The following is an 11,095-nucleotide window of genomic DNA, read 5'->3' on the forward strand; positions in this document are numbered from 1 at the left end:
CCTTCTTCTCTCAAGACTTCCCTGGTGGCTCGGACGGTAAAGCGTCTACCTACAATGCAGGAGACCCAGGTTCAATCCCTGGGTTGGGAAGATCCTCTGGAGAAGGAAATGGCAACCCACTCCAGTACTCTTGCCTGGAAAATCCCATGGACAGAGGAACGTGGTAGGCTGCAGTCCATGGGGTCACAAAGAGTTGGACACGACTGAGCGACTTCACTTTCACTTCTTCTCTCATGCTTATTTACTTTTTTTAACTAAAAAAATAAATTCTAATTTATGTATGATAAAATGCACAGCTCTTTTTTAAAGATTTTTTTTGATGTGAACCATTTTTAAAGTCTTTATGGAATTTGTTACAATATTGTTTCTGTTTTATGTTTCGGTTTCTTGGCCTCAAGGCAGGTAGGAATCCTAGCTCCCCGACCAGGGATTGAACCCATACCTCCTGCATTGGAAAGCGACGTCTTAACCACTGGACACCAGGGAAGTCCCCAAATGCACAGATCTTAAGGGTAGAGTTTGGTGAATTCCAGCCATCACTCCTGGCCTTTCTGTCAGCCTAGGAAGTTCTCTCCTGCCCCTCCCCCACCACACACGGTCCCCCCAGAGGTGACCACTGCTCTGACTTCTGTCACCACAGCTTCGTTCTGCCTTTTCTTAAATTTCACGTAGTGGGACCACATGGCGTGTGTTCCTTTGGATCTGACTTCCTTCCCTCAGCGTCAGGCTGAAGAGACGCGTCCATGTTGTGTATTTCAGTCGTTTGTTCCTTTTTACTGCAATAGTATTTTATTTATGGTTCTGCATAATTGGCTTAACCACTTCGCTGGTGATGGACGTTTGGGCTGTTTCCACGCGGGGCTGTCAAGCCTGGCGTTGCTGTGAGCATTTGCACGCCCGTGCTGGTACACACATGTACACAGTCCTTGGAATCGCTGGCTGATAGGGTGGGAGGAAGTTTAACTGTATAGGAAACAGCCAAGTTGCTTTCCAACGTGGCTGTGCACCCTGACACCCCACAGGCAGTGTCTGGGGGGTGCAGTGGCCCCCCAGACTTACACCTGGCTTCCTCCCAGGTGTAGGGCGCCTGTGGGTGCCACATGGGTGATGGTGGCTCTCGCGTGGGTGTTCGAAGCCCCATCGCTTGCTCCCTGTCATTCTGCAGACATTTCCTGAGCACCTCCCCTGCTTTGTCCCATTCATTAGGGCCTCGGGATGGCTGGGCGGCCTGCCCGCTGGTGCCACTCTGCCCATCAGGGTGCCCTCTCCCATCACACCCGCCTGAGGGTCTGTCTCGTGGCTGTGGTCGGGAGGCCAGCTCGGCTGTCGTCTGTGCTCTGAAGCTGATGTCTTGCTCAAACCTCAGAAACGTGTCAGCGTGTGGAAGCGCCTGTCAATCATCATTCTATTTCCCGGTCTGCCCCTCCCCGCTCTCTATAGCCGCACTGCCCAGCACCCAGCAGCATCAAGGGCTGAAGGCCGTGCCTCCTGAAACAGTGGTCCAATTGCTTCGCAACGTGGTTGTAAGCCTTTGCTCCTCCCATTAGCAGCATGAGGGGGAAAATAAAATTCAAAGCCCAAATTGGACTTCCCCGGTGGTTCAGTGCTTAAGACTCCATGCTTCTGCTACAGGGGGCACGTGTTTGATCCCTGGTCATGGAAATGAGATCCCACATGCTGCATGGCCCAGCCAAAACAAAACAAAAAACCCCAAATCTCCACAAGAACAAGGCTCCAGCCATACACTTGTGGCAGACGTATTTCCTTAAACTGCTCCTTCGTGTGGGTGGGTACATCCTCAGTCTCCTCCTTCACTGAGGGTGTGGCCCCGGCTTTCTGCCGGGTTCTGACTCCCTGCCTTCCCAGATCTCAAGGCCTTGGAGTGGGAGGTTCCATGTAGCCTCTGTCCCTTGCTGCAGGTCTCACCTGAGTGACAGATGAAGCTAGACAGAGAAAGCCCGGCAGGCAGACAGACCCCAGGGAGGTCCTCTGGGCCAGAACATCCCAGCAGGGATTGGCCTGCCCTCTACCGGGGCCCAGGGCTCAAGAGCCATGGTTCCCATACCATCCGTGTCCCCTTCTGGAGACCCATCTGGAAGCTCTGCGCACCCAACACCAGACCCGCTGAGCACTGGCTGAGAAACAGATGGGACAGACTGTGGCAGGGGCGACCATGAGGAGCCCAGGGATGGGAACACTCAGACGGGAGCCTTTCGGGCTTAGATTCGCAGGTGATGCCATCTGTCCATCTGTGTTTCTGTCTTCAATCTCATCAGTTTTTCCAGTTGTAAAAATCACCTAGTTTAGCTGTGTCCAGACACGACTCTGGTTACCATTTCGGGGTTCTTCCTTCTAGTCTTTTTTCCAAGTATTTGCCAGAGACTACAGGCTGTGGGACTAGCAAAGGCTTGGGAGTCTATCTGTATGTACCGATACATAACACAGACGGGAGAGGATCTTGGCAGTGTTTTTCTGGGCAGGCCGGTGGGGCTGAGATGGGAAAATACCAGCAGCATTTATTCAACATTTACCAGATATCAGTGCAGCGGGCACTGCTGCATCTCTGTCCATGTGGGTACTCATGGTTCCAGAATGTGCTGTACCTTCTCCCCAAAGGGCAGCCCTTGGCCAATGACAGAGTGGAGTCAGGAGCTGCTGCTGCTGCTAAGTTGCTTCAGTCGTGTCCAACTCTGTGCGACCCCATAGACGGCAGCCCACCAGGCTCCCCTGTCCCTGGGATTCTCCAGGCAAGAACACTGGAGTGGGTTGCCATTTCCTTCTCCAATGCATGAAAGTGAAAAGTGAAAGTGAAGTCGCTCAGTCGTGCCCAACTCTTAGCGACCCCATGGACTGCAGCCCACCAGGCTCCTCCATCCATGGATTTTTCAGGCAAGAGTACTGGAGTGGGGTGCCATTGCCTTCTCTGGGAGTCAGGAGAGTGAGGGGTAAATCCCCAGCTCCCTCACTGTTTGTTGAGTGCGTGGTCTGGCCCATTTCCCAGAGTCCCCCGGGGCTGGTGCCCCAGATGCCACGGTGCGATCCGATACACATTCCCCCCACCATGCTGTCTGCCTCCCTGCTGCCATGTCACCCTCCTCCTCCCCTGGCAGCACTTCCTGGGATCACCTCCAAACAAACCGCTTGTGTTTACGTCTCTGCTTCTGGGAAAGCCCACGTAAGGCAACCAGGTGTTCTGTGTATAAGCTTCACCTGCGTCTCCATCCCTTCTCACAGTCATTCAGCAAATTCTAGTGTCACTGCACTCCGCTTGCTGCTGCTGTGTGCCAGATGTGGACCATGACCCATGCACCGATGCAAGTGGCCCGGCATCTGTGCCCCAGTGACCAGGTCTCACCCTTGACCCAGAGGAGGGCCCCAGGCAGCGGTGGAGATGGTTATTTCTGGCACACATCACGTTTCACCAGATGGAGGGCCTGCGGTACATAGCTTCGCGTAACCTAATTGTGAGAGTTGGCCCATGTTCTTCGTGATTCCAGAACTCACTGTTAGAGTTAGGCTTGTGTCAGAGCTTCCCGGGTGGTACAGTGCCACCTGGCAATGCAGAAGACATAAGAGACACGGGTTCCATCCCTGGGTTGGGAAGATACCCTGGAGAAGAAATGGCAACCCACTCCAGTGTTCTTGCCTGGGAAATCCCATGGACAGAGGAGCCTAACAGGCTACAGTCCATGGGGATCACAAAGAGTCGGACACAACTTAGTGACTAAGCAATACCACCACAAAGCTATCAGCCAATATGTACGGGAGGGGATCTTTGCGCCAGGAGCTGAGCTTAGCCTGCTCAGAGAGCTGATTCATCAGACCCTTACAGGTGCCCATAGCTCAGTCCTGTTATTCTCCCCATTGACAGAAGAGGAAGCGGAGGCACAGAGAGGTCACCGCTGCAGACAGGAGATTTACATCCGGGTCATCGGACTCCAACTCCAGAGTTGGGGTGGGAAGGGGACATGGCGTTTACAAGCCTGGCTCATTTTTAGACATTTATCTCTATTTTCCAGTTGTTGTAAACAATGCACAGCTAACAGCCTCCTACCACCCCCCATTGCTGTCGGTCTTGCTAATTACTTCCTTAGGGTGGATTTCCAGGAAGAGAATTACAGGGTCAAAGGACAGGACTGTCTTTAAGACTCTTCATCCCCATCGCACTGCTCCAGCCTTGCTTCTGGAATCTCTGGCCTTCTTTCCCACACTGTCTTGAGCCGAGCATCACTGGGAGGTGTCCAGCCTTGGCCTCCTTCCGCCTGGCCCCCGCGTGCCCAGATCTGCCCCTGACCTCCAGCCTGACATCCCGGGTCCTGTCTTGTATCCCCGCCAAGGAGGCCAGAGGCTCTCCATGAGTCAGCTTTTTTCCAGAAAGGATGGTAGAGGAGAGGACAGGAGGGTCTTAACGGAGGGACCGTGGCTGCTCCTAGCACACAGTAGGGGCTTGGTTATCTCTAAATGAATGAACAAACAAACAAGATGCCTGGCCTGCCTGGATCCACTGCTGGTTGCCCAGCAGCTCCTTATGAAGCAGCTTTCCCATGAAGCAGCTTCCCCACTCTGGAGCCCACAGGGCCAGCAGCCATGCCCACAGGGCAGCCCCCCCACCACTGGTGGGCAGGAGGGAAGGGACCCCTCAGTTTTGCAACTGAAGCCCCAGAGCCATCCCTGGTCCCATCTCCACTGTGCATGTGACAAGTGCTTTTCTTTCTGAGACGAGTGCTCCAGCCAGGGCTCCTTTGCTTAAGCCAGGTCCCTGCCAGGACACCTTGGAGCTCACTTTTCTGGTCTAAACAAACCAGGGAACAAAATTGCCTATTGTATTGGTTATCAACTGCACCATTACAAATTACCCTGAAACCTAGCAGCTTGAAACAACAAACACTTATCATCTTACGCAGTGTATGGGGGCTAGGACTTCAGGAGCAGCTGGGCTGTGTGGTTCTTGCTCAGTGCCCGCTCTGGAGGGTGCAGAGAAGATGCTGACGGAGCTACATCATCTGAAGGCTTGACTGGGGCTGGAGGACCCACTTCCAAGGTGGAGAGCGCATGTGGCTGCTTGGCGGGAGGCCTCAGTTCCTCCTCACCACATGGCCCTCTCGAGAGGGTGACGAGCATCCTTACAGTATGGTCCCCGGCTTCCCCCATAGGAGCGGGTCAGAGAGAGCAAGGAAAGCCACCGTGCATTTTATGATCTATGGTTAGAAGTCATACTTCATCATTTCCTCCACATTCTGTTCATCAGAAAGGAGCCCCTATGGACAGTCCGCACTCAGGGGGAGGGGAATTAGGTATGCCCTAAGAAAGGTACGGATATTTTTTTCAAAAGCCCACTGCTGCTGCCTCCCAGGGGTGCTGAGAATACATGGAGATGGGTCTGACAAGCTCTGAGCCTGGCACTGGCACCCGCAGGCCCTCTGTTTTATTTTATCTACCCAGCATCCAACCTGATTACGATTATCCAACACCCAGTCTATGTCAAATGGCACCAACAGCTGAGTCAAAACTGGGATCCAGAGTGGATTTGCCTGCAGCCTCAAAGAACTGGTACACCTGGGAGATCCCGACGCAGGCAACTAATGCAAGAGGACTTTCTGCCTTAGGTGTTCAGGAGGAGAAATGAGGCAGGGTTGCCTGGAACAGTGGTCCAGGCTGTGCACTGCACAAGGGCACCTGGCTATGGGACTTCCTTGGTGGTCCAGTGGCTAAGACTCCGAGCTCCCAATTCAGGGGGCCTGGGTTCAGTCTCTGGTCAGGAAACCAGATCCCACATGCCACAACTAAAGATCCTGTGTGCTGCAACAAAGACCCAGTGCATCCAAATAAATGATAAAATAATTAACAAAACAAAAAACAAGGGCACCTGGCTGAAAAAGGTGGTAAGAACTGAAATGGGCGCCTTTCCCTAATTCACCAAAAGCACGGGATGGGATGATGGGGCTGCAGAGGCCTTAGTATGTGGCTAGAAGGCAAAGATTTGGAGAGGATGGTACAGGCTCACCCAGAACATTCAAACCAGCAGTGGTTCCCTGGAAAGACTGAGACTCTGGACCCAAGAGTGTGGCTAATGGGCAGGAGGGGTTAAGTTCAGCTCAGCAAGGGGAAGGGGCCTTGTCACCATGCCGACCTGAGATGCAAGGGTGAGTCCAGCAGCTCCATGGACGCGGTCACCTTGGTCCTGCTGCCTCCTGGGGCCGGGAGAAGGGCCCGGCCAGGAGCCTACTCAGGGGGCTGGAGTTCTGCAGGCACAGAACTGGAGCCACCTGCTCCTGGGGCCCGGACAGCACACCCCAGAACCTCCAGCAGTAACCAGAGCTTGGCAGGAGGGCTGGGGCCTGCCGGGGGCCAGGGGGGGCCTCTAGATGTACCTGGTTCATCCCGGGGGCCCACAAGTAGCTGTGATCACCTCCACCACCACTTCTGGGGGTGGGGGTGTGGTAAGAGCAGCCTCTGGAACCTAACCCCAAAGCAGGCACCATTTAGCCACATCAGGCCCCACAGTGTCAGAAAGGAGAGTGGGAAGCACAGTCCCTTCCCCATGCTGATCCTGCCCTGCGTGGGCTCGGAGGCCCCTTGCTCTGATCACGTGAGGATCCTGCCTTCTGGGCTCAGTCCAGGCCTCTCGCTCCCAATCCAGGTCCTGGCTCACTCGGCGTGTCCAACCCCCTTCCCCGGCATCACTGCACTGGGCTCCCACTTGCCTCCTGGCTTGCACTCTGGGGCCTGTCCTGCCCCCTTGGCCTGAGCTTGGGTGTACTGGGACCCCCACCCCCGCCCCAAGGAGCGCTTCCAACACAAGGCCTCACTGTCAGCCCTGCCCACCTTCCAAACCCTACAAAACCCTTGGCCTAGAGCAGGAACAGCCATCCCCTGAGGGTCTGCCTTGTGCCCAGCAGTCAGGGAGGCAGACCGCCCCCTCCCTCCAGGGCACCCAGGTGATGGGAAAGAGCAGGGAGTGTGGGGACCACAGAGGAGGGGGTTGGCTCAGGGCTGTGCGGGGGTTGGGGGGAAGCCAGGGCCTCCCAGATGCCCCCAGCTCCTGGCACCAGCTCTGTTCTGCCCGGAGCCCCATGGCTGAGCCCTGAACTCAGAGCTGACAGCCATGCTAATCCCGTCTCAGGCTGGCAGCCGCCCCCGGCCGGGAGGGGGCATGAGCCACCCCGGAGAGCTGCTTCGGAGTCCCCATTCGTTGTGGATGGCAGAGTGGTGCCACTGGGAGATTAGCTACACCCAGCTGGTCCCCAGCAGCCGGCCCCCCGGCGCTCGGAGAGGAGGCAGTGGGCTATTAAGGAGAGTCCTGGGAAAGGGGCTAGGCGGGAGGAGGGCTAATCAAGCCTCCTGATTGTAATTGTCCGAAGGTGCCGGCCTCCTCGTGAACACGCAGACCGCACGGCCTGCCTCTGCGGCTCCGCGGGGCTTCTCCCTGCTGGGGCCTTGCTGGCTAATGTTCTTTCGGCATAACTCTATTTAAATTCACATTTCTATCATCCCCCAGAGGAGCCGGCGAGAGAGCTGAGCTGCGTGGTATAAGCCAGCAAAGGATTAGATGGGGTGGGTGTTATTTTTTCCTTTTCTTTTCCTTAGCGATGGAGGTGAGGTTATTGCGGGTCACGGTTCTAGAATCCTGCACTATCAGAGTCAGAAGGGCCATCAGGCTGTCCAGTCTAACTCCCTTCAATGTCTGGGGGGGAAACTGAGGCCACAGGGCCCTCAGCACATGGAGCAGGGGCCCCTCCCCAGATTCCTTCCGGGGCAGGTGTCCAGGAAAGACCCAGAGCCCAGATCTCTTGCCCCTTTGGAACTGGCAGGTGAGACCACCTCCCTTGAAGCTGAAGCCCGCCAGAAGCCCCCCAGAAGCCCCCCAGAGGCCCGCCCCTCCCCGGGTGCTGACTGAGCAAGCTCCTGTCATGAGTCACCTTTCTCCAGAGCACAGCTGGGGCTTCGTTTGCTCCACCGGAGGCCCCCAGGGGCTGGCAGAGGCCATGGCCTCCAGCATGCGGAGGAGGGAGCGGGTGAGGGGTCATCAGATGGGGACCCAGGCATGGGGCCAGCTGTAGCTGCCAGGCCAGGAATGTGGCTCCCTGGGGAGGCTAAGCTGATGGGGGAGGGAGAGAGTGGGGGGCAGAGGGGGACCTGGAGGGAGGAGAGGGCCCTCCCTTCATCCTGCTGCCCACCTGGAGGGTGTGGGAAGCGTAGGGCAGAGACAGGCGGCAGCAGGGGAGCGGAAGTTAGCTGCGTTTGGGATGAAACTCATGAATGCCAAAAATGTTCAGAGAAGCATCTGGTTTTGTTTTTTTTTTTCAATCTCCCCCATTATCAACAGCTTGGGTGCTGCGGAGGGGGCTGCAGCCCAGCCTGGAGGTCCCCTCCGCCAAGAGGCCCTACGGGTTCTGTGTGCGATGACCTCCTCCAGGCAGCCAGGCATGGCCCTGGGTTGCCTGGTATCCCTGGGACCCACAGCTCAGCAGCTCAGAACGGCTCTTCACCTCCGAGGCTCCTCCTCTGAGACCGGTGGGCGAGGGGGAGCTTTGGCTTCTAACCCACCAGGATGTGCTGGGTCCTCTCCTCCAGGGTGAGGACGGTCCATCCTTGGGTCAGGGGGATCGGTGGCAGGGTAGCCTCCTGCGTGGATCCCAAGGCTCTGGGCTGCTACCACTCGCCCTAGCGTGAGCCCTCTCCTACAAGCCTACGGACCAATATGTTGTCCCATTCCACGGCCTGTGCTGAGTCCCGACCCAGGCTCAGAGAGGTTGAGACATCCACCTGTGATTGCACAGCCAGGAGGTGCCCTCATCGTACCTTGGGCTGCCTCCATTTAGGTGAGGCCTCAGACCAAAGTGGGAAGAAGGCGGGTGGCCTGAGGCCAGGATGGGCTCTGCTGACCACCTGGCTGGGGACCCTGGGCCCAGACACTGAAGAGGGATCTCCAGCTTTTAGAATCTTCCGACTGCTGAATCTGAGGACCAGAGGCTCTTAGAATCATGAAATCATGGGCCTCCCAGGATGTTTGGGATAATATTTAAAAAAAAAAAAAAAAAAAGTGAGAGATAGCAAATGGCAAAGGAATTTGGTAATTCTTCCCAAATGTGAGCACGGCTGATTCCTTTGTGCCTCTTGGCGGGTGGGTGCGGGGTGTCTGGGAGGGGGTTGGAACACAGAGGGGGCTGCTGGAGAGGCTGCTAGGACACCTGCTGCCTGAGCCGGAACCAGAGACCGACACCCACTCCAGATGTCGCCCAGCCCCCCACCCACTCCCACCTTCTCCTGCTAACTCCCACCCCTGCGGCTGGGTCCCTGCTAGCCTGGGATGCCACTGTGACCAGGACGAGCCCCCAGCCCAGCGCCCCCTCCCCCCAGGCCCTGCCCCACCTCCCCCATCTTCAAATGAAGTCTCTGGATTTGATTTTAGCCGAGATACTCTGTTTAAAAGAGATCTTTTATGGAACCCTGCGGTTGGAGAGCAAAGTTGTTCTGAGGGGGTGGGGAGGGGGTGCTGAAAGCCCCTGGCTCCCTGCTGGCCTGCCAGCCGCCCTCTTCAGCCCCTCCTGCCTTCAGCCCCGCAGAGCCGCTCCGCAGAACCTGAGATGGCAAGACAGACATCTTTAACCCCTGGCCTGGAGGGATGCTCTGCGGAGGTAACATCAAACCTGCACACACTGGAAAACCCTCGGAGTCTAAGACAATGGGTCAGCTCCTCAGATGCCAAGGGAACCTGGGCTCCTTGCCAGGCTGGCCAGCCACTCTGCTCGCATCTGTGACCAGCTGAGCAGGGGCCCAGATGTCGGCCAGCAGAGGTCACTGAAGGAGGTGGGGGTTGGTGTGTCTGCTCTGAGAAGGGGCCTTTCCCCCCAGCCTTGCCCTTGAAACCCTCCATGGAGCAAGTCTGGGAGGAACTCTTGAAACCTTCCGTGCGGCAGGTCCTAGAGGTTAGGACGTGTGTGTGCTGGACTGTGGGTGCAGGTCATGTGTCATCTCTGCGCAAGGGATGACCAAGGGCTAGAGATGCTTCGGCAAGTCTCAGGGACTCCCAGTTGGACCTTGGGAGTTGAAACTTGCAATACTTGGGGCTACATGGTGCTGCTCTGGGACCCAGGGGACCAGGCCTGGCCCAGGGCAGGTGCTTATTAACTACAGATTAACTGACACAGAGGGGGTCATCTCTCATCTCGGCCTGAAGCTGGGCTCCTGGGTGGTGCCAGGAGTCTTAGAGCAGAGCCAGCACCCCTTGGGCAGTGAAGGGGTCAGCTGGTACGGGGGCTCACCCAAGAGCTATCGAGTGTCCTCTGTGAGGTGTAACTTTGGGAGGCAGGAACCTCCTTAGGGGTCTGACCTGGTCAGGAAGGGTCAGTGGAGGAATTGAGGAAGTGACAAGGAATAGAAGAGATGGGAAGGCTAATAGGTGTTACAGGTGAGGAGGGGAGGGAGCCAGGGCTCCCCAGCGGGGGACAGCTGGGAGGGAGGGGAGGGAAAAGGTGTGTGATAGGGGCTGGTGGGAAGAGCGGTCAGACTCCACATCCCCTGCATGTCCTGCTGGGGACAGAACTGGGAACTCACTGATGGTTTCAAACAGGCACTTGATGTAATCAGATGGTGCTTCCGGAAGTCCATTCTGATGACAATGGGAGATGGACTGGGGGCCCATGAGCGGGCTGCACAGGGGTCAGGAGAGGTGCTGCCCACTTGGACCAGCCTGGGGAGAAGAGGGGGAGTTGGGAGGACAGAGTTGGTGGGGCCTTAGGAAGGACAGTGTCAGAAACAGGTGAACAAGAGGTGGGTGTCAAGGGGTGACCAAGCTGGCATCTGGTGCAGGCATTTCAATGATGGGGTGCTATTCAACAAGGAACCCAGGTGAGGATCAGGCTTGCGGGGGGAGCAGATGTAGATCTGAAGCTTTCTACTGATACCCTAAGCTGGGGGGAACCCTTGAAACCTTCTATGCGGCAAGTCCTGAAGGCAGAGGTCCATGTGCTGGACTGTGGGTGCAGGTCATGTATCATCTCTGCACACGGGATGATCAAGGGTTAGAGATGCCGTGGCAAGTCTCAGGGACTCCCAGCTTGAGAATTCCAGGTCACCGTCCTGGGCGGGGCAC

This window comes from Bos indicus x Bos taurus, chromosome 11, assembly GCF_003369695.1.
Source record: "Bos indicus x Bos taurus breed Angus x Brahman F1 hybrid chromosome 11, Bos_hybrid_MaternalHap_v2.0, whole genome shotgun sequence".
In the NCBI taxonomy this organism is placed as follows: Eukaryota; Metazoa; Chordata; class Mammalia; order Artiodactyla; family Bovidae; genus Bos; species Bos indicus x Bos taurus.